Source organism: Bos javanicus, chromosome 15 (genome assembly GCF_032452875.1).
Source record: "Bos javanicus breed banteng chromosome 15, ARS-OSU_banteng_1.0, whole genome shotgun sequence".
NCBI lineage: Eukaryota > Metazoa > Chordata > Mammalia > Artiodactyla > Bovidae > Bos > Bos javanicus.
This window is the reverse complement of record NC_083882.1, coordinates 40,685,552-40,708,314: the sequence shown is the minus strand read 5'-3', so window position 1 is coordinate 40,708,314 and position 22,763 is coordinate 40,685,552. Positions and strand designations below refer to the sequence as shown.

Genomic DNA, 22,763 nt, shown 5'->3' with positions numbered 1-22,763 from the left:
ACAGTGCATTCTGCAGCCATCAGGATGATAAGGGATTGGAATAAAACCCGAGTGATTCCTGCTTCTCACACAGTCCTGAGTCTGTTTGAGAGAGGTAAAAATGTTTCCACTTCCTGACTTAGAAAACCCTTCTCCAAAGATACCTCCCAAGGATAGGTGCCAGTCAGCCTTTTCTTATCATCTAACAAGGTCATCCGACTCTGTGTAGATATCAGCCTTCCTCCTCTTTCTAAGTATTCTTGCCTGGAGAATCCCATGGACAGAGGAGCCTGGAAGGCAACAGTCTATTGGTCCAAAAGTCAGACTAAACTGAACGATTAAGCGCACACCTCTTTCTAAAAGACTGAAGTCCTTTGATAGTGGTTTGGGGAGGAAGTGTGTGAGACCACACTCACTGACCAGTTTTATCCCTTCCTGGAACATCTGTATATGAGGAAGGGGTCTGAGGGAACAAACCCTTTCTTATTTGGAGGAGGAGGCTCAGGTGGTGATTCTTTTCCTTAACATTCAAACGCTGTGAGACACACTCAGGCTCCTCAGCAGGAAATCTCTCCATTGGGAATCCACTTAGTTCAACTCTGACCTTTCTTCAAGCCAACTGCTTGGCTGAAAATAAGAAGAAAGGCCTGATCCCCCCTCCCTGCCTCCTGCCCCAGCCCCACCCTGGGACACCATCAGGTGGATAACTGCTGAGGATGAAGATCACCAGCTGGAGTTCTTTCAGGAGGAGGCATGCGCAGTGGTGCTGAGACTCACTGCTTCCAGTCTGAGATGCAGATATTTTTAGGAATGAATCTGGGCCTTCCTTTTCTCCCTTCCTCTGATGCTAATGTGGCCATCTGCATCTCCCAGACAACCTTCACAAGCACACATTCGCCATCCCAGAAGAGTGGGCTGGGGAGAGATTGTCATTAAATATAGAACTCTAAGCCATGGCCCAAAGAGGTTGAGTTTGCCTGGCATGCTCAGAGTGAAGTAGGGGCGTTAGAACCTCCTGGAACCCACTTTTGTACTCTGTGACTCTCATGGTACCTTCCCTTCCCGATTAATGTGTAAATTTCTTGAATCTGTTCAGTGAGGGTCTTATATAATATTTCCTTTAAGTTCACTCTAACATTGTAAGATCTCTTCTTTGACGATCTTAGTTGTATAAACTCCCAACAGAGTCCAGGCTACCACTTTGTCCAGAGAAAGGACAATTGTGATCTTCTGTTTCCATTCCTCTCCACTTCCTAGGGAGCTGGCCAGCAAGGGTGGCTTGGATGTAGCAAGAGGCTCTGACCACTGATTCAAGAAGTCTCAATGCTTATCTCCCTGCAATCAGCCTTCATCAGCTCCCAGCTTGCCCTACATCCAAGGAAAAGCTCACTCTTCAGCCCTCAGACTCACCTAACAGGGGCCTTTCTTATCTGAGGTCCCCAAGTCAAAAAGTTTGGGAATAGGGTTGGGAGAGGAGGCACCTAGGAACACATTGATTTTTGAGCTAATAGAATTTCTCTGCTGAGCCATGCTATCTCACTGTGGTGGGCACACAGTTGTTCCTGCAATAGGGTTAAATTTGTTTATTTGGAGAACACATGCCATAGATAAGGTGACAGGAATCATAAAAAATAAAAGTGATAAAGAACACAGCCCCCCTAGCACTGTGTACTTCTGATTATTTATCAGCTGAATAAGTTACATGAATGCAAGAATCATATTCAGCTCACAGTAGCATCAATGAAATGAATGAATGACTCTGTCTCCATCTCCATCCCTAGCATGGGTGTCTCAAGCCCAGACCAGAAGCAAGAAGCTTGTGTCTAGTGAGGATCTGGGCTGGGGGCAGAGGTAATGCTGTTTCCTCTATCAGTCACTCTGTAAATAAGGCAGGGCCATGTTGATCTCATTTCCTGTCCCTGACAGTGCCCAGGTCTGAGCTCACCAGAATGGTGGATGAACTGGGGCTGGTCAGGCCCCAGAAGAGTTTCTTCAGGGATAGACCTGGCCTGTCCAGTGCTCTAGAAGCATGGGCAAGACTGCAGAGACCCCAGTTCACAGTGATTAGGCATGCAGTTTCTTGAATCCAGAATCAAACCTAGGCTCTGAAACTTATTAACCATGTGACCTTGATAAGCTACTTTACTTCTTTGAGTTTTCACATCTGCAAAAGGGGATGATGATAAAAATGCACACCGTGCAGAGCCACTGTCAGAATTAAGTGAGATAATGTGTGTAGAAGACACTCCATCAACTGGCATCACAGGCAGAGTTGCATCCGAGTGGAGAGCTGCCCCTCTGAGAATCAACGCTGACCGAGTCTTGCAAACTGAGCAGGGACGGCTTTTGCTGAAAGTTCATCTGCAGGAAGTGGATTGAACTCTGAAGATGCTAAGTGAACAACCAAGTAGGACAATCCCTGGGAAAACCCTAAAGGTCTCAAATAGGGTCACATGGTAAGGGGCATGGGAAAAAATAAACCCCAGGTTTGATAGGGACAAACTGCTCTGTTTAAACTTGCCTGGCAAAGGAACACAGTCTCTTCAGGGGGTGGTCTGATGCTGTGGAAATTTCAGCAGCCTGGAGACACGATACTGTTTTCTTACTGCCCAAGTCTGCCTGTTCTCCTACCCCTGGGTCAGCTCTGTCCCAAGAACATTTATATTGGGCCAAGCCCATGACAGGCGCTTAGGCCCCAGAGGTAAGACATACCTCCTGCAGGGGGGGATGCCTGTTTCATTATCACTGCTACCAGGGCAGTCGGCCCAAGGTGTTCGCCGTATTCACAGTTCACAAAGCAGCGTCACACCCCTCTCACTGTTCACAGTTTTTTCTGTGAATGGTGCTCTCTGGAGCTGGGGGCAACCAGGGAGGGTGGGCAGAGCAGAGATTAAGGTAGCCATTTGACAGACAAGAGGGTGCTTGCATGATTTGACTAAAGTAACAGGTGAAAATTGCATAGGAACCTGGAATGTCAGGTCCACGAATCAAGGTAAGTTGGAAGTGTTCAAACAGGAGATGGCAAGACTAAACATCGACATTTTAGGAATCAGTGAACTAAAATGGACTGGAATGGGTGAATTTAACTCAGATGACCATTATATCTACTACTGTGGGCAAGAATCCCTTAGAAGAAATGGAGTAGCCCTCACAGTCAAAGAAAGAGTCTGAAATGCAGTACTTGGATGCAGTCTCAAAAATGACAGAATGATCTCTGTTCTTTTTCAAGGCAAATCATTCAATATCATAGTAATTGAAGTCTATGCCCCAACCAGTAATGCCGAAGAAGCTGAAGTTGAACGGTTCTATGGAGACCTACAAAACATTCTAGAAACAACTCCCCAAAAAAGATGTCCTTTTCACTATAAGAGACTGGAATGCAAAAGTAGTTGTCTGAGGAAGCCTTACAAAAAGCTGATAAAAGAAGAGAAGCTAAAGGCAAAGGAGAAAAGGAAAGATATACCCATTTGAATGCAGGGTTCCAAAGAATAGCAAGGAGAGATAAGAAAGACTTCCTCAGTAATCAATGCAAGGATATAGAGGAAAACAATAGAATGGGAAAAACTAGAGATCTCTAAAAGAAAATTAGAGATACCGAGGAACATTTGATGCAAAGATGAGCACAATAAAGGACAGAAATGGTATGGACCTAACAGAAGCAGAAGATGTTAAGAAAAGGCAGCAAGAATACACAGAAGAACTGTACCAAAAAGATCTTCATGACCCAGGTAACCACGATAGTGTGATCACTCATCTAGAGCCAGACATTCTGGAATGTGAAGTCAAGTGGGCTTTAGGATGCATCATTACGAACAAAGCTAGTGGAGGTGATGGAATTCCAGTTGAGCTATTTCAAATCCTAAAAGATGATGCTGTGAAAGTGCTGCCCTCAATATGCCAGCAAATTTGGAAAACTCAGCAGTGGCCACAGGACTGGAAAGGGTCAGTTTTCATTCCAATCCCAAAGAGGGGCAATGCCAAAAACTGTTCAAACTACCACATGATTGCACTCATCTCACATGCTAGCAAAGGAATGCTCAAAATTCTCCAAGCCAGGCTTCAGCAATATGTGAACCATGAACTTTCAGATGTTTAAGCTGGATTTAGAAAAGGAAGAGGAACCAGAGATCAAATTGCCAACATCCGTTGGATTATCGAAAAAGCAAGAGAGTTCCAGAAAACATCTATTTATGTTTTATTGACTATGCCAAAGCTTTTGACTGTGTGGATCACAACAAAGTGTGGAAAACTTTTCCACACTTTGGAAATGGGAGTACCAGACCACTTGACCTGCCTCCTAAGAAATCTGTATGCAGGTCAAGAAGCAACAGTTAGAACTGGACATAGAAAAACAGACTGGTTCCAAATCAGGAAAGGAGTACATCAAGGCTGTATATTGTCACCCTGCTTATTTAACTTATATGCAGAGTACATCATGCAAAATGCTGGGCTGGATGAAGTATAAGCTGGAATCAAGATTGCTGGGAGAAATATCAATAATCTCAGATATGCAGATAACACTACCCTTATGGCAGAAAGCAAAGAAGAACTAAAGAGTTTCTTGATGAAAATGAAAGAGGAGAGTGAAAAAATTGGCTTAAAACTCAACATTCAGAAGATGAGCATCTGGTCTCATCACTTCATGTCAAATAGATGGGGAAACAATGGAAACAGTGACAAATTTTATTTTGGGGGGCTCCAAAATCACTGTAGATGGTGACTGCAGCCATGAAATTAAAAAATATTTGCTCCATGGAAGAAAAGCTATGACTAACCTAGACAGCATATTAAAAAGCAGAGACATTACTTTGCTGACAAAGGTCTGTCTAATCAAAGCTATGGTTTTTCCAGTAGTCAAGTATGGATGTGAGAGTTGGACTATAAAGAAAGCTGAGTGCCAAAGAATTGATGCTTTTGAACTGTGGTGTTGGAGAAGACTCTTAAGAGTCCCTTGGACTGCAAGGAGAACCAACCAATTCATCCTAAAGGAAATCAGCCCTGAATATTCATTGGAAGGACCGATGTTAAAGCTGAAACTCCAATACTCTGGCCACCTGATGCAAAGAACTGACTCATTGGAAAAAACACTGATGCTGGGAAAGATTGAAGGCAGGAGGAGAAGGGGACAGCAGAGGATGAGATGGTTGGATGGCATCACCGACTCAATGGACATGAGTTTGAGTTAACTCCGGGAGTCAGTGTTGGACAGGGAGGCCTGGTGCAATGCAGTCCATAGGGTCGCAAAGAGTTGGACACTACTGAGCGACTGAACTGAACTGAACAGGTGATATGCACCACCGCCTCTTTCCACCAGTTTTATTCTAAGGCCAGTCCAGGTGAGGGGAAGGGCCTATCCGCTAGCAGGGGTTTGCTGAAGCCCAGAGTGATCAAGAAGCAAGAAGGAAGGGCCACGGCCGGTACTAGAACTGGTATGCCGTTCCCCCAAGTCCAAAAGGGGACACCGAGGGTTGCTTTCCAGCTTCTTAGGCCAAGGAGCGTGAAGCCCCGCCCTTGCCTCTCTCTTGACATTTGGATACCCGCACCAGGGTTTTCATCTAGCAGCACCACCACGCCTTGTCCCCATCGGCCCTCTGCTGGTCTCAGAATTGCACTGATCTCGGTGGGAGCGCCTGGCTGCTCCCTACTCTAGGGCCGGGCTACAGCCCACGTGCGCCCGCGGCTGCCGCTGTGACAGCTGGCCCCCCAGGGGCGGGGCGGGTGGAGAGCGGGGGTGGGGGTGGGCTCCGCGCCGCGCCGCCATTGGCTACGGGCCTCCACCTGGGGGCGGGGCTGCGCCGCCCGTGGCCCTGTCATTGGTCTCGCCGCAGACGGGGGCGTCTCCCGGTCTTGTCCGCCGCAAGGCGCAGAACCGCAGGCGCTCGCCGGGCTAAGCCTGCGCGGGGACGCCTAGCTCGCTCACAGTTCGGCAGGCGGCCTCCGGGTCCCGACCACTGCGCCCGCGGCCCTGGGCGAGAATAGAGGCTGGACTCGAGGTTCGGCGGCCGGCGCCGCTCTCGGTAAGGAGGTGGGGAACCGGAGGGAAGGGGAGAGTGGGGTTCCAGGAAGAGCGGGCGGGGACCTTGGTAGCCGAGCCTGGACTCTGCGCCTTAGCTGGCGCCGGGGAGGGTCAGGTGCGGCGGCAGCATCTCCCGCCTCAGACCCTCCCCGCGAGGCGCCCAGCGAGCAGGTGGCGCTGCCCAGGGAGGCCGGTGTACCCCGATAGCTCTCTGAATCCATTAGAACGCAGTACCACGGACTACCACTTACTCCTCCCCACAACACCCAAATTCTTCCATTCTAAGCCTAGAAAATACCCAAACGTCGCCATGGAGTGGGAGCGACGCGCCAGCAGTACCGCCTGCTACCGGGGCAGATCATCCCCAAACTTATCTTCCCACGATTTGGACACCTAGCCTGTCACGTTCTTTCCCGGCGTTTCGCGGGGCGCACCCCACACCCTAGCAGGGTTCCCCTCCCTTAACAACAGGAAGTTAAGTTGGGCCAAATGTCGGTGGCCTGGCCGCCTGCGGGGTAGGATTGGGTCTGGGACGGTGGCCCGAGGGGCTGTGGAGCTGTCTTTTTCTGAACCTCGCTCCCCCAGCAGCACGCACGCCCCCCAGGCACCGGAGCACCCCCGCGGGGCTTGCCCTTGCGGACCGGCCCCGGGTAAAAGTGCCCGCTAACTTGACTTTCAGGCCGGGGCAGGTGGGGTTAATTTATCCTAGGCCAGCCTTTCGGCAGAACTAGGAACGGCCTTTGCTGGATGGGGAGGAGGCGTGTTGAAACCAGAGTAAACGTGCGTCTCCTTCCACATTGTTTATTCTGAAGCCAAAGAGCTTTTATTTGGAGGCACATCGGGCCCTAATGGGACCTTAAGCAGTGTGGGTTCCTCTTTCTGTCAGTCTCACCTGCTCACTACAGTCTTGGGTGGTGTCCCTGAAGGATGAAGTCCCAACCAGTTCCCTTCTGGGCGGCCTGGTGGGAGAAGTCAGCAGCTGGCCCTGAGATGTTTGCTTGCCTGGGTGCTCTGAGACCGGGGTCCCCTGGGTCTCCAGGCCAGATCTGTTCCTGTCCCTTTCCCAGGGGAAGGGGGCCCAAGGGGGGCTCAGGTCTCCAGGGCAGCCACACATGATGCTGTGGAAGCTCTTATTGCAGTAAGAACTGTCCTTCAGATAGAGAGAAGATGGTTTTTATTTAGCCTACTGAGCAAGCTAGGCACTTAAGTCTTGGCTTGTGGCACTTTTGTGGCCAATTTCACGGTAACTAAAAACCTCTGAGAGGTTTGCCCTCCTCATTTTAGAGATGGGGAAACAGACTCAGGTAGGGTAAGTGCCCAAGGTCACATAGAAAGTGGCATAGCCAGGATTTGAAACAGACTGCCAGAGCTCAGGTCCAGAGCTCTTCCTGCTGACCCATGGCTGTGAAGAGTGAGTGTTGTAGGCTCCTGGCCTCCGAAAAGATTCTGTCCAAAGATCCTGAGGGTGCTTCTTATTATTTATTTATTTTGATGTGGATCATTTTTAAAGTCATTATTGAATTTGTTACAATATTGCTTTTGTTTTGTTTTAGTTTTTTGGGCCACAAGGCATGTGGGATCTTAGCCCCCCTACCAGGGATCAGACCCGCACACCCTGCCTTGGAAGGTGAAGTCTTAATCACTGGACTGCCAGGGAAGTCCCCTGGGTGTTTTTGTCTTTTTTTTTTTTTTAAGCAGAGCACTTGAACTGACCCAAGTTAGCCAAGTTGTTCAACCTGCAGACGTCTTGCCCACCCTGTCCATCAAGGATGATGGCAAGTGTTGGTCATGCTGTGAGGGGGAGGGGTTGATTGTTGGAGTCTGGGTGGTATTTGAGGGGGAAGGCTGCCTCTGCCGCTGTTGACTTGAACCTACCTCTGAGAGCTGACTTCTGCAATGATTTAGAAGGACTGTTATTTGCAATAATCTGGCACCCCACTCCAGTACTCTTGCCTGGAAAATCCCATGGACGGAGGAGCCTGGTGGGCTGCAGTCCATGGGGTCGCTAAGAGTCGGATACGACTGAGCGACTTCACTTTCCCTTTTCACTTTCATGCATTGGAGAAGGAAATGGCAACCCACTCCAGTACTCTTGCCTGGAGAATCCCAGGGATGGTGGAGCCTGGTTGGCTGCTGTCTATGGGGTCGCACAGAGTCGGACATGACTGAAGCGACTTAGTAGCAGCAGCAGCTACTTTAGGGCCGATTCTAGTTTTATTTTATTTTTTTTTTTTTAGGAGGGAGGGCAGGTGTTGAAGCATATTAGCTGTGATTGTAAGGTGACTGAGATCCACAGTTGGAGTTTATGTTTATAAAAAATGAAATCACTGCCTCTTTCCTTCTTCAGGCCCAGGCCTGGCTTTCTGCTCATCCTTCTCTTCTTAAAGAAAATTGTGATTACCAATTAGTTACACCTTAGTATAAATCAGCTTATGGACTAAGGCTGATTGTGGTTTGGTCATTGGAAGCTTATTCCCAGGAACTTTAAGGAGCACAGGAGCACTGAGTAATCCCTCTCTGCCTGTGATTGGGATGTGTCTCTCTTTTCTCCACCCATGTCCACACCCATCTGGGTGTGCCTCCCAGTCATGGGCCCTGTTCCTTTCACTCCCTACTACTGAGGTCCTGCCTTCCTGGGGGAGAGCCTTATCTCTGCCAAGAGGAGTGGGGTTAGGTGCAAGAAGATTTGGGTTGAACATTGTCAATCTTTGAGGCTTTTCCAGGGCTAGAGAGTCTCTGTTGTTTAAAGAACCAGAAAAGGGAACACTGTATATCATGCTGGGATTTTTCATTCTTTATAATCATTTGATTCTCACGGTAGCCCTCTGAAGAAGTATGTAAGGTTATTCCCATTTTACAGATTAGGAAACTGAGGTTCAGGGACTTACCTCCAATTATAAGCCTAGTGAGTGACCAAACTAGGATTCTGTTCTCCATCTGCATGAATGAGGTCTGTGTGGTAAATTCAACACTGAGAGAAACAGGAAAAAACTGTGGCTATCCTCTGAACTTTGGAGGCTTGGTGTGTACAGCCCTCTGTTGTGCTTATGATTCCCCAGCTTATGTTGTAATTATTTGTGAACATTTCTTTCCACCCCACTATGAAATGGCATTTAAAACGCTCATAAACATGGCATATTTATGGTGGTCCAGTGGTTAGGACTGGGCACTTTACTGCAAGGGCCTGGGTTCTATCCCTGGTCAGAAAACTAAGATCCCACAAACTGCGCAGTGTAGTCCCTCCCCCCCTCCCCCCACCAATTATTGATATTTTCAAGCACAAAAATAGAATAGTATAATGAGCCCCAAATACTCATTATCCAGCTTCAGCAACCAAGATCATGCCAGGCTGGCTTCATCTCTCTCTTTCTCTTTTTTTCTTCCCTATCTATTTTAAAAAGAAGGTTCTTTCATGACCACATCACTATTATTGCATGTAGCAGAATCAACAGTAACTCTTTGGTCTCATCTGTATATATTCAGATGAAGTGACCTTCCTCATGAGTTTGTTCAAATCACGATCCAAACAAAGTCTGTGTGGTACATTTGGTCGTTAGTCCTTTTACGCCTACTTTAGTCTGGAGCACCATCCCCTCTGTGGCACTTCTGCTTTTATCCAGCCGTTTTCCGTTACCCTCCGTTTTTAAATCTCCCACTGAACAGCGAACCCTGTGATGCTTGAGTCTGCTTTTGTGCTCTGTTGGATCCCCAGTGCTGTCCCTGGAATGGGGCAGGGGCGTGGTGAGCATCTGCCCAGTGATGTTGCAGCCACTCAGGAAATGCATATTGAATGAATGAATCCTGTGGTGGGTTTGTATGACGGCCCGTGCGTGTGTTTAGCTAAGAGGTTTTTTTTTTTTAAAAAAAGATGACTTGCTCGAGTGTGGATATTTCCTCTGCAAGTGTCAGCCTGTAAACATCCTAAAACAATAGGAGAACTATTTGCCGTGCTCTCTGGCGCTGTGGTTTGCCGTGTGGGGAGCCCAGGCAGCTGCCGAGGTGCCCCGATCAGCAACTGGCCTCCCCAAATCACACGTGGGGCTGACAGGGACTGAGATCATTTCTGCCCAAGCTCTGAATACTGACTTATGCAGCCACAGGCATTACCACATTAGGAGTCCGGCATTTGGCCTTGGGCTGCCCAGAGAATGCTGTCTACCTCTCTCTGGGCAGTGTAAGATTCTTGCCTTGTGCCTTCGGGAGCCTTCTCTATCTGGCCTCATACCTGGGCAAGGTGTGGGCTCTTCTCAAATCATTATCCATCTGCAACTGACAGACCATGACAGAAAACATACACTTATAACCTTTCAGTGTCTGGTCTGAATTTATGGTGAAGAGATAGTATCACCATCGGCACCTTTGTAGGCGTCCTAATGAAGGAGACCAGAGGCTCAGTGAGAAGGACGAGGTGTGTTCCCTCCCCAGATAACAAGCTTCACACCTGGATTCCTTGTCAGATCTCTCCAAGGTGCTGGGCTCTCTGATAGCCATCTTCTGACCCACCAGCAAAGACCCTTCTCTGCAGATAGCCCCTAAATGAGGAGGCTTTTTTCTTTTCTTCCTCCTCCTCCTCAACATAAACAGGCTTTTCCACTAGTCATTAAGTATAAGAGAATGTTGTTTTTCTCTCTGTATGGTGGAGATAGAGTTGATTTTTTCCTGTATATTTCTCAGCATTTTTCTAAAATTTTTATAATAAAAATGTTTTATTGTTCTAATGGAAAATCAAAATATTTGGGGATATTTTTCCTCTTAAAAAAGAGAACTTCCTTCAACTGATTTGTGTAGGTAAACAAGGTTATACATGCACTCTGTCCAGTTTTATGTGTGGATAGGTTCCTATACCCATTGGGATTTTGATATTTGCCTATTTTATTTTTTGACATTATTTTAAAGAATATATCTGTGTTTTTATTTACATTTTTTAATGTTTGGCCTCACCGTGTAGTTTGCAGGATCTTAGCTCCCTGACCAGAGATGGAACCCAGACCTGTACAGCGAAAGTGCCAACCACCAGGGAATTCCCATACCTAACAAAGCTGGAGCTGCGGAGACAGGAAGCTGTGGAATCCACGCAGCCTGACCCTCTTTCTCATTGTACCACCTCACTTTCTTTCATGAGAATTTCATTCTGGTTTCCTCAGAATGAAATCTTTCTCATGGTAGGCTCTTGATTTTGATTTTTTTTATTCAGGGAGTTGGAGATATCAGAAGAGGACAGAATAACATAGTGGGTTAAGAAAAAGGCAGGGCAAAGCTTCAGGCTCAGACGGCCTGTCTTGTCCCCTTGGGAAAGTGCCTGATGGCCAGATGCCCCACTCACCTCACTTCGGGGGGCCCTGACCCCTCCCTCCACCATTTTCTGTTTTTCTCCCTGCCACCTCCTCTGAGGTAGAAAACACAGCTGCTCTGCACTGATAAGGCTCCTCCTTCTCAAGCCCTGATCATCTGGTCTCTGAACTCAGAGTTAGTGGGGGTGACGGGGACATGGGCCTTCTAGTCACAAACAAACCTTCATCTCAGGGCTGGGTCACAGTGGAGTGTGATTTTTGAGATCCTTCCCTTCTCTGCCAGCTGTTGAGAAAATGTCCATCCCTGTGTCCCAGAGGAAGAGCCGTTTGTGAATACCAGGTATGCTGGTTGTTTAGTCACTAAGTCGTGTCTGACTCTTTTGAGACCCCATGGACTCTAGCCTGCCAGGCTCCTCTGTCCAGGGGTTTCCCGGGCAAGAATACTGAAGTTGGTTGCCATTTCTTTCTCCAGGGGTTCTTCCCAACCCAGGGATCGAACCCACATCTCCTACATTGCAGGTGGATTCTTTACCACCGAGCCACTGGGGAAGTCTGGTACTAGGTATTGTATCGTTTCTTAAATGCAATTGCTCTAAATATTACTACAGTTTATCCTAGGAAAACCCGTGTGTCTCCCTGGTGGCTGGCAGTGAGTTGTGTGTGTTTGTGTGTGGATGGTGTGGTGTTTGTAGGGTTGGGATTTTAGTGTGTTCTGTACTTGCGCTGGTGTTTCTCTCCCCTGAGAGTCAGAGCAATCTTCCTGTCCCTCCTCACCTGAACCCCCCTTTTCTTGGGGGTATCCAGAGACCTTGCCGCTCTTGTACTTCTTCCAAGGCTCGGTCAGCTTTCTCTTTGGGGAATACAGAGATCAAGGCAGGGACTTGTTTCCTGCTGGTTTGGGGCTCAGGTTTTCCCTTTCCCGTGCAGTGGAGGATGTCTAGTGCTGATGTCCTTTCTAAAGGCAACAAGGTAGGATAGCAAAGAGTCGGCTGGCGGTCCCTGATCCCTGAGCTGCTGCAATAGCAGGTTTAATGGAACATTTGCAGGCTGGAGCTCCTGACACACCCAGTGCAGAAACCAACCAGCCCAGAGACAGAGGGGGAGTCTAAGAACATCTTGTCCTGCACTGTAGTATCAATGTGTTAAGATGCGGAAACTACTTCTTGGCTCTGGTGACTTTGAATGGTTGGCTTTGGCTACTGATCTGAGAACTGACTGTATATGGTGAAGAGTTGCAGGATCTCAGGGTTTAACTTGTGCCAGGGCCAGGAGAATGAAGTGTAGGGGAGGATGAAGAAGTGCCAAAGTCGCTTGGACGTTCTGATCACCAAGGAGAACTGCTGGGGGCCTGGTAGAGCTGCTGAACCCTTCTGTTGGACAGCTTCATCTCAGGGGAGCAGCATGGGGGGTTGAGGTGCGGCCTGTGGAGTTCACGGCTGCTGTAAAGTTGGGGCGCTGATGACTCTGCATGTCAGGACGGCTGGGCTTTTGCACAGTGGAATACAAAGATGATAACAGTCAGGAGCTCTCTGCTTGGAGGGGTGAGAAATCCTATATTGGAAGAAAGGGACAGAATAGAGGATTAAGCAGGGGAGTCAGGGAAGCCTCTCTCCAGACCCTCGAGAAGAGGATACAGTCAATCTGTTTCCTAAGGGGATGTCATGGGGGGCTCATGCAACTGGTTGCAGCCTTGGAGACCAAGGGGTTCATGCTCAGGGAGCTTCTGGCCATCTGCCTGGGCTTGCAGCAAGTTACTATTGTGAGGGAGATAAGAAGCTGCTTCTGGATTCCAGGCTTGCTGCGACCAGGGGACCCAGGACTTCCTACTTGGTCCAGGTCACTATCTCCAGCTTGGGTGTGTCTGTTACCTTGTACCTGACATCTTAGGCTCTCTTAAAAATGACTCACCCATGGGAATTCCCTGGTGGTCTAGAGGTTAGGACTCTGTACTTTCATTGCCAAGGGCCCAGGTTCAATCCCTGGTGGGAGAACTAAGAGCCCACAAACTGCATGATGCGGCCAAAAAAAAAAAAAGACTCATCCTTCCCCTACCACGGGCATGGATGACGGTACTCACCCTCCCCCGCCCCATGTATACACATACACACATACCACACAAGTGATGCTACTCACCTCCACACACACATGCATAGATAGTGATGCTCACCCAGCCTCCCCCCACATGCCTGGATACATGACATTCACCACCCCCCACACAGATGAGGCTATTCACTCCACACATACATGGGTGCGTGGTAACATACTCACTCAATACAAAGAGAATTCAATGAAAAGCAGTCCCCCAGTCCTCAGTTCTCTTCCTCAGCGGCACTACTGACCCCAGTCTCCTGTGGCTCCTTCCAGATAGTCTAGGCATATATTTGTGCCTATTTCCCTCTTCATTCCTCTCTCAGGCTGGGAAGCCACCAGGCTGGAAAACCAAAGGACCTGCGGGGCTGCTGAGACTCAGCAGTTATCTGAATTAGCCAGGCATGGCTTGACTCCTGCCCTTCTACCCTACTTTGTCACCTCTCCCATTTAGGACCCTCCTTTGGTTGGATTTGTGGGTGCAGAGAGCCTGGTCACTTAGACGCTCAGGGGCACTTTCTGGGTGCAGGTGACGGAGGCAAAGACAAACAAATGTGCTAAGACAGACCTGGGTTTGAATCGGAGCCATGTGGCCTTGGGCATCAACGAACCCTAGTGTTTTAGTCTGTAAAAAAAAAAAAAAAAAAAAAGGAGGTAATCACACTGAACTCAGGGAATTGATGTAGAAATAAAATATTTGTGAAGTGCCCCACTTAGGTAGGCACTCAGAACTGTGAGTTTTTTTCCACTTGTAATGAGTGACCCATTTTCAGAATGAATGACACTGGCATGGAATCCTCTGGATGACTTCCTGGAAATTTTCTTGGTGGATCCCTGAGCTTTTATTTCCCTGCAGATGGCAGCCAGTTCTCCATTTTCTGCCAAGTTGGGCTCTCCCCCACCACCTCTTCCTGCTGTGTCCACCCCAGCCTCTGAACACCACCTCTTCCTCTGTCCTTTCATCCCCTCACCTCTCCCCTACTGTTGGTGAGCAGGAGGCTGCAGGTGCCTGGAGAAAGCTCTGGGCTGTTTATGGCTGTTCTCTGGGGGTGTTTATGCTCTAATCTTCTTCAGAAGCTCCAGCAGATGTCTGTTTATTGCTGAAACTTCATCTTTATCTTCAGCATAAGAGAAGAAAGAGGCTATTTTTAAAGAACTTTAATTGGCAGGTCTGCACACCACGGCCTAGATTGCCTCCAAGTTTCGTTCTTCATCATGCTCACTCTACCCATTTGAAACCCTTCAGATCCAAACAGAGAGACCTTATATGTCCTGATTTTAGGGCAGCACTTACATTTGGCAGGCAGTGGTAATCTCTTAAAAAGGTAGGTCAGGGAGCAAAGGCAATCAGCTGACTGTCTTTCTGGGTTGGGACAAATGGAGTGAGAGAGAGTAGCATGTGTATGTCCATAGAAACCAGCATCTTCCCCCACTTCTGCCCCTTCCTTCTCCCTACGCTGAGAGGGGCCTGCCTGCTGCCTGCTGATTGGCTGGGAGATCTTTAGCCTTAGCTTTCCCTTTGGACTCCGGTGGGGCTCAAGGTAAGGGGGGAGTGGAAGCAGGTCGTTTCAAATGATACTGACCTCTCAGGAGGGAGGGCGAGTAGAGACTATGAGTCACAGAAACTTGAGATGTCAGATTGGAAGGGACCTCTGAGATCACCTAGTTCTCACTCCTGCCACCTTGTTGTTGTTTTTTTTAACCTGTGGGGAAACTGAGGCTCAGAGGCTTCTTGTATTTTTGTTTAATTGAGTTTTTTTGGCTGTACTTTGCAGCATGTGGGATCTTAGTTCCCCAACCAGGGAGGGAAACCACACCCCCTTCAGTGGAATCATGGAGTCTTAACCATTGAACTGGCGGGGAAGTATCAAGGTTTCCTGATACTGAGTGGAGGCCAGAACGTGTGGTTCCTGGCTCAAAGTCACCTAGTCAGGTCAGAATCTGTTCTCCATCCTCCATTTCTGTCAGGCTGTGAGCCTGTGACCAGGCTCGGGCAGCATACTTGGATCTGGACTTCCCTTTTGCAGCACCAAGCTGTATCTCCCCTTTCTAACAGGTCTCTTGTGCTTTGAACTGGGACTTCCTAGGTGGCACTAGTGGTAAAGATCCTGTCTGCCAATGCAGGAGACACAAGAGATAAGTGTTCAATCTTTGGGTAGGGAAGATCCCTTGGAGGAGGGTGTGGTGACCCACTCCAGTATTCTTGCCTGGAGAATCCCATGGACGGAGGAGCCTGGCAGGCTCCAGTCTAACAGGCTAGCAAAGAGTCAGACATGACTGAAACAATTTAGCACCCTGGTAGCACTGGCTTGCACAGTGGTTTGGTGCAACATCTTCCCTTATCAGAACTACTGCCCCCAGAGTTCTGGGGCCTAAAATTCCCACCTTTGTCTTCAGCCCTTGTCTCCAAAGGGCCTTTGTTAAAAATACAGAATTTAACTGCGAAAGATATTATATTGATTAGTTTATCTCCAATTAACTGTCAGGTGAGAGCTAAACCTCGAGAGAATGGGGAATGAGTCAGCTTGAAGTAGGTAGAGGAGGGAGTCAGAAAGAACTGTAAATAGGGTGCTGTCTGGGCTGGCATGGAGCATGGTGACCTACGCTCCTTAGGGCTTGGTATTCAGCTGCCACGCCGAGGGGTACTTTGCTGAATGACAGAAGCAGAGCTTTCATCTAACATGTGGAGGGAGGTGCCTTAGACAAGCCCATAGATGCCCACACATCAAGATAAGAGTTTGGAATGTTGCATTAGACAGTCGCAGTGTGAGGGAGTCAGGGGAGACCTCCTGGAGGAGGTGGCAGTTGGTCATTGAGATGGGCCTTGAAAGATAGGATTTCATAGGCAGAGATGGGGAGAGGTAGAGCGCAAAGAGATGTGGAAACATAAGGGTATGTTCAGGATGTCACGTGGTAGAAATGTGGGGGTTGCCTGGGGGAACTGTGGAAGCTGAGGCTAGAATCAGGCTAGCCTTAAGTACTGGTGAGAGGGGTGAGTATGGCCCTAACCCTGCAGGCAGTGGGAACTATTGGAGAGGGATGGTCAGAGTGCTCCTTCAGGCAGATCAGGTTGTGCAAGATAAGCCTATGTGAGAATCAGGGGTGGGGAATCTCTTAGGAGGTCTGCGCTGCCCTCCATGTGCTGAACAGGTACTCTGACCAGAAGGTGGTGGGGGTTGGGGAACAGAAGGGTCGAGGGGTGCTTAAGTCTGGGCCCGACTAAGGCCTTGTCTGTGCTTTTGCCTCACCGTCTTCTGTGTGAAGGGGGTCAGTATGGGCAACCCCCGTCTTTCAGTTGATCAGGAAGGCAGCCCATTTGGAATGCCTCAGTTAGGGTCTTAGAATATGGGACATCTATCACTTTCTGTGCCCCCAGTGTGCCTGTTCTGTGCTTCGGTGGCTCTATCTGCTGTAGAACAATAGAATTGCCCTTACTTTTCACCACCATTACTACAGGAGGTCTCCTCCCTCAGGGTCAGCCTGAGGGGGATGCATAGAGGAGTCATGGGTGCTGAACCCCTGGAAGTGGGTACCCATGAATTAAGAGAAGGTGTTACGTGCCTGCACATGGCTGAGGCAGCACAGCTGGCATGGGCAAGGGCCTCCATGATCCCCTCCTCCTTCACTGGAATCATTTCTACAGATGTCACCTGCTCACAGCGCACTGTGGGTCATCATCAGAAATGACTTGATTCTCCTCTTCTATGGTCTCATAAGCCCCTGACTATCCCCTTCAGGCAGGTGCTGCTCTGGTATCTGGTGCCCACTTTGAGTTTTCTCCCCAGTGGAGGAGGAAGCCTGGGCCTGCTGGCCGGCCAGCCTGGAACTGGACTGGATGTCTCCAGGCAACTGGATCATATAGGGCGGGGAGTTGGCTGAATCTCCAGCCCTCTGGACACCCTGGCCCTGGGAGGGGACAAAAGCTGAGCTCAGCTTCTGCCCGCTCCAGTGTTAACCTGGCAGGTGGGAGGCATGGCAACCTGGTGTGCTTACAGCTTTGACATTTGAGCAGAGCTGCTGGCACCTGTTCTCTGCCATAGATGTCTCAGAAACACCGTTGCTTTATGTGTTGGAATAAATTGCTTCAGCAGCGAGCAAATGGCATGAGTTTTGTGCTTGTGGGAGCTTCTGATAGAGGGTGGGGATGGAACGCTGAGACAGCTTTCCTCTTTCTTTGTTCTCCTAGCATCTGTGCTGCCAGTATGAGGCCAAGTTGGTTCATTCATTGATTGCTCAGCTGAGCACTCCATTCATTCTGCCAGTCAAAACTTTTGGAGGTCCCTCTATTTGAAGCATGTTGTCACAGACTGACCATGGCTTTCAGAGTGGCAGTAACACCTTGGTAAAGCCACTGACTTTCTCTGAGTGTCAGGTTTCTCTTCTGTAAGATGGGGGTGACAGTGCTTGTCTCACAGCGGGCTGTGAGGATTAACTGGGCAGGGTATGTAGCACACCTGTCACACGCCTGGCACATAGCAGGCATGTAGGTGGCCCCCGGCTGGCCCACCGGAGTCTGAGAACACAGTTGCGGGCCATGTTCCACTCTGCTTCAGATCCCCCATTCAGTGCTGTTTCCTAAATGGCTTTTAAGTGGTGACTTTTTAAGAGAATAACTGAGCTAAGCACGTAGGTGGGTAACAAAGAAAGACGGGTTGCCTTTCTCTTTGTGGTGAGTTTTCTCTGTCAGACCTTGGGACCACAGGGCTGTCACATGGGTGCTTGGTTTCCCCAGTGTGGTCCAGCCTGGGTTTTGCCTCAGAGGTGACCCATTCCATCTTTGGACAGAGCCTCCTATACCCGCTCCTGGCTCCCTATAGCTTCTGGCATCTGGGCCTAGATCTTCCTCCTTGGAATCATAGAGAACGATACTCTAGTCTCTCTCCCATTTGAAAGCTCTTCAGATACTTTTTTTTATATATATATTTATTTGGCTGTGGAGAAGGAAATGGCAACCCACTCCAGGGTTCTTGCCTGGAGAATCCCAGGGACGGCGGGGCCTGGTGGGCTGCCGTCTATGGGGTTGCACAGAGTCGGACACGACTGAAGCGACTTAGCAGCAGCATCAGGTCTTCATTGCAGCTAGAGGATTTTTTTTTTTTTTCAGTTGTGGCACATGCAATCTTTTTTAGTTGTTGCATACAGAATCTTTAGTGGCACATGAACTCTTGGTTGCAGCATGTGGGATCTAGTTTCCTGACCAGGGATTGAACTTGGGCCCCTGCATTGTGATTGCAGAGTCTTAGCCATTGGACCACCAAGAAAGTCCCCAGACACTGTCTTTTAAATCAAATCTGTGATATTGTTGATTGTAAGATATACCATTCTCTTACGAACCTGTAAGAAATAGAAAGTACTTCCAGTTAAACTGAAGAACAATGCTTTGTTATCACTTAAAATGTTTATATTTACTGAAAGAATTCTCTTAGATTTTAGATATAAGTTTTTTGTCCATATCACTCTTGCATCCACATAAAAAGGAAAAGAAATTAGTTATAGCATTTTGAAAATGTCTTCACTTTTGGAATCCAAATCTCTCAAATCACTTTTTGACTCAGAGTTATCAAAGTGTTCTTTTTTTTTTTTTTGACATATTATATTTCTGGTGAAGTGGTGATGTATTTCTTAATCTCTATTGTCTTTGGAATTCTTTTTTCTAGGACTCACATTTCTTCCTCAAATCGTCCTTGAATGTTCTGGCTCCTGAAGTTTGAGGGTTGCAGTTGTCCAGACATGTCACGGGGAATAATAGTCAAATTTCCATATGGTAGTGGCAATGAGGCAATGACAACTATGCCACAGCTGCACTCTGGCCTAGAGACTGTTAGATGCTAGGGTATTATAAGATAATTCTGCTTTCAGACATTCTGTAACTGAAACAAATGCACATCTCCTAATAAGTAAAATATGATACTTAAAGACAGCCCTCTTGTCCTCTCCTGAGTTTTCTTCCAGATTTACAACCCTTGATGTGGGTTCGGGTGTTTTCCTGTGGTTCTTCTCTGAACAAACTCCATTTTTGTCTGCATCCTTCTAATACAGCAAGGCTAGTGCCCAGACCAGCTATCATATTCATGGTGTGGTGTGACCACAGCAGAGGAAGGCAGGTATCCCCTCCCTAATTCAGGCCATTCTATTTCTTTTAATGCAGCCCAAGATTGCATCAGTTTTTCTGGCAACTACTTTACATTTTTGACTCACTGATATTACTCCTGACAAAATCTTTTTTTTTTTGGCTGTACCACACGACTTACGGAATCTTAGTTCTCTAACCCAGAATCAAACCTGTACCCACTGCATAGTCCTGATCACTAGACCGCCATGGAATTCTCCTGACCAGATCTTTTTAACATGGGGTATTGCTAAACTGCTTCTCCTCTGTCCTTAACATGTTCTTTAGAATTTAAGTGCAAGCCTCCTCCAATCTGATTCAGAACAAACGTTTCTGTTAAATTTCAGTGTGTTAAATTCTGTGCAACCCTTTCCCTTGAGCTTTTTCAGGATCCTGTTTAATGTGCTTTCCCTAGCATTGCCCAAGTTGCCAGTCAAATGCTTATTAGCAGAGAACCCTCTGCTAGAGTCCTCCCCTCCTGACATGATCTTTCATCGGCTTGCTTGGGGACCCCTGCTTCAGTCTCTGCCTTTTGCTTTCCTGACCTCTAGCCAGATGCCTTTTTGGATCTAGTTATGCCAAATCTATCGTAATTCTCCACCAGCTGTCAAGTATCCTATCACAGAAAGGCATGGACACTCCTTGACATCACGTGCTCTCAGTTCCCAGAGGGCTCTGGGACTGCTTTCAGGTGTCCCCAGAGTGCCCTCATAGGTGCAGTTCAGTGATCTCACCTGCCAGCGTTTCCAGTGCTCCAGGCCAACCAGGGGGGTGGATGGCATTGAAATTATCTAAATATCCTTTCCTAAAACTCCAGGCTTCCCCCACCCCCTACGCTTTCTCATCTCAGTCTTGGATCTTGGCGTGTCAGTCTAAGGATAGCGCTCTTCAGCAGGGGCCATTGTGTGCCCAGAGTCGGAGCCAGGGTCCCTTGATACCTCTGGACTTCTCGGCTCAAGATGACCACTAGCTCTTCCTGTGGTCTGGGCGTGTTGTGCAGCCTCAGCTCGTCTCAGACTGTCCTCCTCTGGTTCATGGTCTGCGAGGAGGCTGTCTCAGGGGGTTCTTTTGGTTCACATCCTTCTCCCAGTGATGGGACCCGTGCTTTTCAGCAACTCACCTTGTCAAGGTTCCGTGTGTGACCGCATGGCTCCATTCTCTCACACTCACATGCCAGCACCGTGTGAGGGCTCTGTAAACACTAACTCACTTCATCCCTTTTTTTGAAAACACAGAATTTATTTATTTTAATTTTGGCTGTTGTGGGTCTTTGTTGCTGCATTTGGGCTTTTCCTAGCTGTGGCCAGTGGGTGGGGGGTAACCTCGTGGTGGTGTGTGGGCTTCTCCTCGCGGTAGCTTCTCTTGCTGTGGAGCACGTGCTCTAGGGAGGTTTTGGTAGTTGCAGGGCATGCGTGGGCTCAGTAGTTGTGGCTCCTGGGCTCTAGAGCACAGGCTCAGTAGTTTGGGGCTCCTGGGCTTAGTTGTTCCACAACATGTGGGATCTTCCTGGTCCAGGCATCAAATCTGAGTCTCCTGCATTGGCAGGCAGATTTTTTTAATCGCTGAGCCACCAGGGAAGCCCTCGCTTCATTCTTGTGTCAGTCCCATTAGAGAAATACTCTCATGATCCTCACTTACTAACGAGGAAATTAAGGTGCAGAGGGTTCACTGACGTCTCCAGATTTCACAGCTAGGAGCTGGAGGGGGAGTTCGTATCCAGTCAGGTTGCCACCAGGTCCAGCTCTGAAGCATAATGGTGAGCTGCCTGCTTCCTAAAAAGCCCTGTCTGCCCTCCCTGTCCTCCTCACCCTCCTGCCCCTCCCTCTCTGTGCCTTCTTGTCTTCACTCCCCTCTGCCCTTCCCCCATCCTCTGCTGCACAGTTAGAATTGCATTTCAGAGCATCAGAATCATTTACTTCCTCAATCTCAGGTTCCAGAGCCCTCCTATTCTTTCAGTAATTTAAAGTCTGTTTCCTTAGAGTCTCAGACCCAACTTCCCCTTCTTGGTCCCTCCCAAGTTCCAGAGGAAATGATTGCTTTTCCTCCACAGTTCCTTCCTGTGTCCCCCGTGGTGGTCAGTACCCATTCAGTCGCTGCCATGGGAATTAGGTTAGTCCCTCTCCTGTAGACGCTTCCTCTCTCTTCTCGAAGGTGAAGAGCTCAGCGAGGCTGATTGGAGCTTTTAGCCAGTGGGGCTTTAATGCCAACAGAATGGTAGATGTCACTGCCTGCCCAGCAACCCCAAGGGCTCTCATCGGCTGACTTGGGATTAGGGTCATGCCAAGGCAGTAGTGCCTGCGGTGACTGGACCTTTAACCTCAGTCACCTCTTACACGAGTACTCTGGAGAATTCTCTCAGCCCTCTCTCCTCACACACTGGTCCTCCAGAGTATTCCCTCAGCCCTCTCTCTTCACACACTGGTCCTCCAGAATATTCCCTCAGCACTCTCTCCTCACAGACCTATCCTCCAGAGTATTCCCTCAGCCCTCTCTCCTCACACACTGGTCCTCCAGAGTATTCCCTCAGCTCTCTTTCCTCACAGACCTATCCTCCAGAGTATTCCCTCAGCCCTCTCTCCTCACACACTGGTCCTCCAGATTATTCCCTCAGCTCTCTCTCCTCACAGACCTATCCTCCAGAGTATTCCCTCAGCCCTCTCTCCTCACACACTGGTCCTCCAGAGTATTCCCTCAGCTCTCTCTCCTCACAGACCTATCCTCCAGAGTATTCCCTCAGCCCTCTCTCCTCACATACCAATCCTCTAGAATATTCCCTCAGCACTCTCTCCTCACACACTGGTCCTCTAGAATATTCCCGCAGCCCTCTCTCCTCTCACAGCTGTCCTCTGGAATATTCCCTCAGCCCTTGCTCCTCACACATCTGTCCTCTGGAGTATTCCCTCAGCCCTCTCTCCTCGCACACATGTCCTCCTGAATGTCTTTTTGTTTCATGGGACTTTCACGTAGACTCACCTCTTTTTCGTTGTGTAGAGATCCTCTGTCTCGCTGTCCTAGTCCAAGTTCATTCCTTTAAAAGAGAAAAGCTAGGCATAGAGATGTGTGTAGTCTGCCCCCCGTAAGAAAGAATACATATTTCTGTTTGCATGTATGTACATAAACACCATCAGGGATGAGACACAAGCCGCTGATAACCAGAGTTACCTGTTTCAGAACAGGGACAGACTGGGTTGATGTGACGGGAGTAGGAGGGGCACATTTCCTGGATATATCTGTACTCTTTGAACCCAGTGAAGTGTTTGCCATTCAAAATTTTAAAAAG

At 48.5% G+C, this 22,763-nt stretch overlaps 1 protein-coding gene across 9 annotated transcripts in view; it reads left to right on the top strand.

Moving 5' to 3' along the window:
- Positions 1-5,823: 5,823 nt before the first annotated feature.
- Positions 5,824-22,763, top strand: part of MICAL2 (microtubule associated monooxygenase, calponin and LIM domain containing 2) — a 240,721-nt gene continuing 223,781 nt past the window's right edge. For 4 of the 9 annotated variants that reach the window (XM_061440774.1, XM_061440773.1, XM_061440772.1 and 1 more), the window contains exon 1: positions 5,824-5,996. The gene's annotated coding sequence lies outside the window, so the exon portion shown is untranslated. The remainder of the gene's footprint in view (positions 5,997-22,763) is intronic. The other 5 variants (XM_061440777.1, XM_061440775.1, XM_061440776.1 and 2 more) reach the window with 3 other exon arrangements.